Source organism: Hyaena hyaena, unplaced genomic scaffold (genome assembly GCF_003009895.1).
Source record: "Hyaena hyaena isolate Hyena2069 unplaced genomic scaffold, ASM300989v1 scaffold_787, whole genome shotgun sequence".
Classification (NCBI taxonomy): Eukaryota; Metazoa; Chordata; class Mammalia; order Carnivora; family Hyaenidae; genus Hyaena; species Hyaena hyaena.
In genome coordinates this window covers 22773-29773 of record NW_024081417.1, presented here as the reverse complement: position 1 = coordinate 29773, position 7001 = coordinate 22773, and positions in this window count along the sequence as shown.

The following is a 7001-nucleotide window of genomic DNA, read 5'->3' as shown; positions in this document are numbered from 1 at the left end:
GCCTGGGTGGCTTAGTCGGTTAAGCGTCCGACTTTCGCTTAGGTCATGATCTCGCGGTTCGTGGGTTCGAGCCCCGCGTCGGGCTCTGTGCTGACTGCCAGCTCAGAGCCTGGAGCCTGTTTCAGTCTGTGACTCCCTCTCTCTGACCCTCCCCTGCTCACACTGTCTCTCTCTCTCTCCTAGAAATAAATAAAAATAAAAAAAAAAAGTTAAAAATAGAACTACCCTGTGACTTATCAATTGCACTACCAGGTATTTACCTAAAGAACACAAAAATACAAACTCAAAGGGGCACATGTACCCTCGTGTTCATAGTATCATTATCAACAATAGCCAAACTATGGAAAGAGCCCAAGTGTCCATCAAATGATGAATGGATAAAGAAGATTTGGGGTGTGTGTGTGTGTGTGTGTGTGTGTGTGTGTGTAAAATGAAATATTACTCAGCCATCAAAAATAATGAAATCTTGCTATTTGCAATGACATGGATGGAGCCAGAGTATATTATCTAAGTGAAATAAGTCAGTGAGAGAAAGACAGATACCATATGATTTCATTCATGTGGAATTTAAGAAACAAAATGGATGAACATATGGGAGTGGAGAGAAAAAAAGAGAAAGCAGCAAGTGTTTGTATATTTTTGTCCTTAACATTTGACCACTTCCCACTGAAAAAGAAATGTTTTGTAGCTTTTAAAGATTTTATTGTAAAGCAAATTGCAGGATGAAGTTCAGGACCTTATCTAGTATTTAATTCTCTCATTCTTTGTGAATTCTCAATAATGTGTTTTTAAAACTATAATACATACTTCTAAAATATCAACCACTTTAAAATCAGTAAACACCTCGAAATCTAGTTTCTGCAGAATGACAAGCACCACAGGTAGCTGTTTCTTCCCTTGTTTTTGGGAGCCTTCAAGTTTAGCTTTAATTCTGGGGTTTCTAAGCTCAACAACACTTTGTAACATCATGCACATAAATCCTAGGAGAAGGTCAAGTCAGATCTAAATCTGAGATTCCACATTCTTTCACTTGCCTGTGGAATCTGGTTCTTTGCATTTGTAGGACTGAGGGTCTCAGCTCTTAGAAGTCACCAGTCTACTTAAGCAACATGTTCTTTGGTTTCTTTCTTCCTTGCAGCCACCAAGAGACTCCATCTTGTTTAAGGGTTTCACCTGATTAATCCAGGCCCACCCGGAGTAATCTTTCTTTTGATTAACCCAAAGTCATCTGATTAGAGATCTTAATCACATCTGCAGAATCCTACTTGTTATGTGACATAACATAATGACAGGAATGATTTCACCATACTCACTGGTCTCACCTACACTCAAGGGGAGGGGATTATACAAAGGTGTGGGTCCTTTGAAATCATCTTAGAATTTTGCCCACCATAGCATCTGCAAGAGCAATGCAAAACTTCTCTAGAGGAAGATACATTTATCTTGTGCCTTGAGGAAAACCCACACATTATTTTCTTAATGGCAATGCCTGGTGAAAATTCAAAGATAACCAGGCACCTAAGGAAATGAGAAAATGAAGCAGAAGAAACAACACACAGCAGAAGGTGACCCAGGGACACTTGAGACACTGGGGTCTCCGGTTACAGATTATACAACCGTGTTTGTCATATTAAAGAAAAGTTTGGAAATATCTGTAGGAAACAAGATATAAAAAGTGACAGATGTTTGAAAAAGAATCAGACAGGGGGGCCTGGGTGGCTCAGTCAGTTAAGCGTCCGACTTCGGCTCAGGTCATGATCTCACGGTTCATGGGTTCGAGCCCCGTGTCGGGCTCTGTGCTGACAGCTCAGAGCCTGGAGCTGCTTCAGATTCTGTGTCTCCCTCTCTCTCTGCCCCTCCCCTGTTCATGCTGTCTCTCTCTCTCTCTCTCTCAGAAATAAATAAAAAATTAAAAAAAAAGAAAAAGAATCAGAATGTCTAGAAACACAAAAACCACAAAACTGGAAATACAGACAAAAGAGATTTATTTAACAGCAGATGGAACACAGCCAGAAGAAGAATTATAAGCTAGAACAAATATTAACAGAAAATATCCATAATTCAGCACACAGAGATAAAAAATATGAAAAAATACAAAAGAGTGACTAAGAGCTGTGAGGTTTTTAAAATTTTTTAAATGTTTATTTATTTTTGAGAAGGGGAAGCAGAGAGAGAGGAAGACACAGAATCTGAAGCAGGCTCCAAAGCTGTCATCACAGAGCCTGATGCAGGGCTGGAACTCACAAACTGTGAGATTATGACCTGAGCCGAAGTCAGGTGCTTAATCGACTGAGCCACCCAGGTGCCCCAAAGTGTGAAGTTTTTTAGTGAGAAGGTCCAGTTGCAATCAACTAAAGTCCCAAGAAAAAAGATATAGAATGGAGTCATGATGGTCATTTGTATAGTGAACTGGACTGGACTTAGAGAGAAACCCCCATAGTGCGGAGGTTAGACCCATATTTGAAGAAAAAATGGCTGAGAATTCCCCAGAACTGATGAAAGATACCAATATATATATTCAACAAGGTTAGCAGATCCCAAGCAGCTAACTAAAAAGAAATCAACACCGAGAAACATCATAAAATTCAGGGGAAAAACAAAAAACAAAAAAACAAAGTTAAGGAGGTTATCTTAAAATCAGCCAGAGAAAAAAGGTCACCTTCCAAGGAATGGCAGTAAGATGGACCCATACTAGCAAAAATGGAAGACAAAGTCAGTGAAGGATTTCTTTACTGTGCCTGGTATACCTGACGTATAGCAGAAAAAGCATTGCTCAAGAATGAGTGAAAAATAGAAATATTTTCAGATGAAATGATTGAGAGTTTGTCATCAGTAGTAGACTGAAGGAAACTCCAGAGTGTATTACTTTAGATAGAAGGAAGGAGATTTAAGGTGGAAAGTCTGAGTTAGAACAAGAAATGAAAAGAAAGAAAGAGGTAAGTTGGATCCAGGGGTGGACAAACATTATATAAAACAGAAACAAAAATGTCTAAAGGGGTCTGGAAAACAAACAGGCTATTTTCAAAACACAAGTTAGTGGTGACATTTAGACTGTGAGGAAATAGCAAGAGTTAAAGCATTCTGGGTGCCACTCACTCTCTGTCTCTCTAAAAAATTAATAAACATTAAAATGTTTTTAAATGATGACTCTTCCCTTCAAAAAAGAATGCCCATTTCTTTCCCACAAACATTGCAAATGAGTTCCTATTTACTCTCATTCAGTGTTTCGATATTTGCCAATATCATCAGCAAATATAAAAATAATACTAGCAAGCATTTTATCTATTGCTTACTAATCTTCAGAGGGTTTTCTGAGTTCTTTATCTTTATTAAACACTCAGTCCTCACTACTATTATTAGTCCTTATTTCACAGATGAGACTATGGAGGCTCAGAGTGACTAGGGAACTTGTCCAAGGCCACACAGCTAGTAAGTGACAAGGACCATGACATTAATGCAGCTAGTCTGAGGGCCAGAGTCCTAGACTTTTCACCATGATACTCCATTCCTGAATCTTTTTAACATATATATTTTAAATTTCCTATGCGTTAATAATTTTAGATTTACAGAACTGTTATAAAGATAGCCCAGTTTCCGTATAACCTCTTCACAGCTCTCCCCAATATGACCACTGAGACAACCATGCATGTCTGTCAAACAGAGAGATGGACATCGACCCATTATTAGTAACTAAAGTGTGCTATGTGCTTTTTATTTTTTCTTTTTTTAAAAAAATAGTTTATTGTCAAGTTGGTTTCCATATAACACCCAGTGATCATCCCCACAAGTGCCCTCCTCTATGCCCATGACCCTCCCTCCCCAAGTCCCCCATCTGCCCTCAGTTTGTTCTCGGCATTCAAGAGTCTCTCACGGTTTGCCTCTCTCCCTTCCACCCACCATTTCCCCCCTTCTTCTCCCCCTTGTTCCTCCGTCAAGTTCCTCCTAATCCTCCTATACGTGCAAACATATGGTATCTGTCCTTCTCTGCCTGACTTATTTCACTCAGCATAACACCCTCAGGGTCCATCCATGTTGCTACACATGGCCAGATTTCATTCTTTCTCATTGCCATGTAGTATTCCATGGTATAGATAAACCACATCTTCTTGATCCATTCATCTGTTGATGGACACTTAGGCTCTTTCCATGGTTTAGCTATTGTGGAGAGTGCTGCTATGAACATAGGGGTCCATGTGCCCCTATGCATCAGCACTTCTGTATCCCTTGGGTAAATTCCTAGCAGTGCTATTGCTAGGTCATAGGGGAGCTCTATTGGTAATTTTTTGTTTTTACAAATAGTTTATTGTCAAGTTGGTTTTTTAGATTTCTCCATGTTTCTCACTCATTTCCCTCTTCTCTCCTAAGAGCCCATTTGGAGTCCCGGTTGCATTTAGCTGCCTCCTTTTTACTGCACCCCTATTCTGGAATGTTCTATTGGGTAACATAGTTAATATTCCTTGTCTATTTGCATTTCTCTTGTGAATTTTATGTTCATCTTCCTTGCCCATGCTTTATTGGCATTTTGATCTCTTGTGAGTTTGTAAGAACTCCTTGTATATTGTATATTTGTTTAGATATTTGATACAAAGTTCCTACTTAGTGCTTCCATTTCTAGGACTGTGATAACAAGTACCACAGACCGAGTGGCTTAAACAACAGACATTTACTGTCTCAAAGTTCTAGAGGCTAGAAGTTTGAGCTCAAGGTGTCTTCAGGTTGGTTCATTCTGAGGGCTCTGAAGGATCTGTTCCAGGCCCCTCTCCTTGGCTTGTAGATGTCTGTCTTGTCTCTGTGTCCGTACCCATTGCCTTCCCCTGTCCATGTCTACTTCCAAATTGCCCGTTTTTATCAGTGTGCCATTAATATTGGATTAGAGGAATCCTAATCCAGGATAACCTCATCTTAACTAATTACCTGTGCAAGTACCCCATTTCAAATAACATCTCATTCTGAGATTGTAGGGGGTTAGGGTTTCAACATCTGAATTTTGGGGTGGGGGCACAATTCCAACACATAACAGTTTATCATTATTTTATTTTTATGTCATTGACTCATTCTACGACTCTTTTTTTCAATACCCCTAAGACACTTCTTTATGGACCACTGTAAACCACAGATCCCAGATCTTGTAAAATCATGGATGTTGGGGCATCTAGGTGGCTCAGTTGGTTAAGCATCTGGCTTCAGCTCAGTCATGATCTCGCAGTTCATGAGTTTGAGCCCCGTGCTGGGCTCTGTGTTGACACCTGGGAGCCTAGAACCTATTTTGGATTCTGTCTCCTTCTCTCTCTCTCTCCCTGTTTCTCCCCTCCCCTGCTCGTACTCTGTCTCTCTCTCTCGCTCTCAAAATAAATAAGACAATTAAAAAATTTTTAAAATTATGGATGTTATATTCTAGCTGGGAGTCAAGCAGTAAATAAGTAAACAAATACATTTTCAACTTTCAAGTGGTGGTCGATATGTGAAGAAAAAGACAGCATGACAAGGGGCGTAGACGGACAGCAGGGTATTTAATTAGCCAGGCTGGTCGGGACAGCTTACTGAGGAGGAGACAACTGACCGAGTGGCAGAGTGAGCTGTGCACTGAACTGAGGAGGGCACATCCCAGCAGAGGAACCAGTGCATGCAAGGTGTTGAGGTCAGGAGGTGCTCAGAGCATGAGAAAGAGAGCCCTGATGTGAGTGGAGCAGATTGGAGGATGAGGGATGGCAGGAGATGAGGAGAGGTCGGGAGTGGGGAGACCATGTGGCCCAACTGACATGGTGAAGAGTATGGGTTGGACAGCAAGCATGATAAGAAATCCCTGCAGGGCTTGGATGAGGCTGCGACGTGGTCCCGGTTATGTGCCATAGAGAATAAACTTTAAGGGTGAAAGGGCAGAACTAGGGCATGTAGTGGCAGGGCGTCCATGCTGCAGGGGTTTGGTCGAGGGCAGTGGTGGCTTGGACTAACATGGTAACAGCAGAGGTGGTGATGGGTAGGCGTGGATGACTGTACTGTGAAACCTTGGTTTGTGAGCATAATTCTTCCGGAAACATGCTTCAATCCAAAGCACTCGCACATCAAAGTGAATTTCAAGAACCATTGGCTCCATTGTGATCATGTGACATTGGGTGTCACGCACATTACCAGACATTGTTGCTCATGTATCAAGTTATTAGAAATTAAAATTTATTATTTATTCTAATAAATCAAATTTATTAGAAATCTTGACTCATCTTGCAGAGCCCTCACACAACAATTTACTCACAATCCGAGCTTTTACTATGTTTTGAAAATTTAAAGTCCAAACTTTGAAGACTTGAAAATTCTTTCCAGTGGTTGCATATGGGTTGTGGAAGAAATAATAGTAATATAACCCAAAATGATACATTATGTAATAATGTGCTAATATAAAATAGCAATGTAATTTTAATAATATAAAGTAATATAAAGCATAACAATAATGATAGCAAACATATGCTTACTCTGGGCTATGCATTGTCCTATATACCACATATATGATTATATACATATGTAATTACACACACACACACACACACACACACCCCTTTTGTCCTCAAATAACCCAGCCACGTGACTGCATAACTACAACCATCCTGTTTTAGTGATGGGGGTGACTTTTAGGCTTCCAGCCTGAGTATCAGGGTGGATGCCATTTACTGGGCTGGGGAAGACCGTAGAAGATCAGTCCTGGGGACACAAAGCCATGGGTCTACTTTACTATGTTAACTGTGAGCCGTCTGTTAGACATTCACACAGAGAAACTGCAGAACAAGGAAACATGGGGCTGGGGTTGGGGCTGTCAGCATTTCGACACCAGTTAGAGCCAAGGGGCTGGGGGTGACCACTCAGGAAAGCATTGCAATTAGCTAGCACACACTTTCAGCATTGCTACTTGGGCTGAATATTTAGTGTCTGCACTAAAGATGGGAAGCAACTCTGTGAAGAACGCACAGACACAACCATGCTGATTCCAGATAACCTTAACTAACCTGACT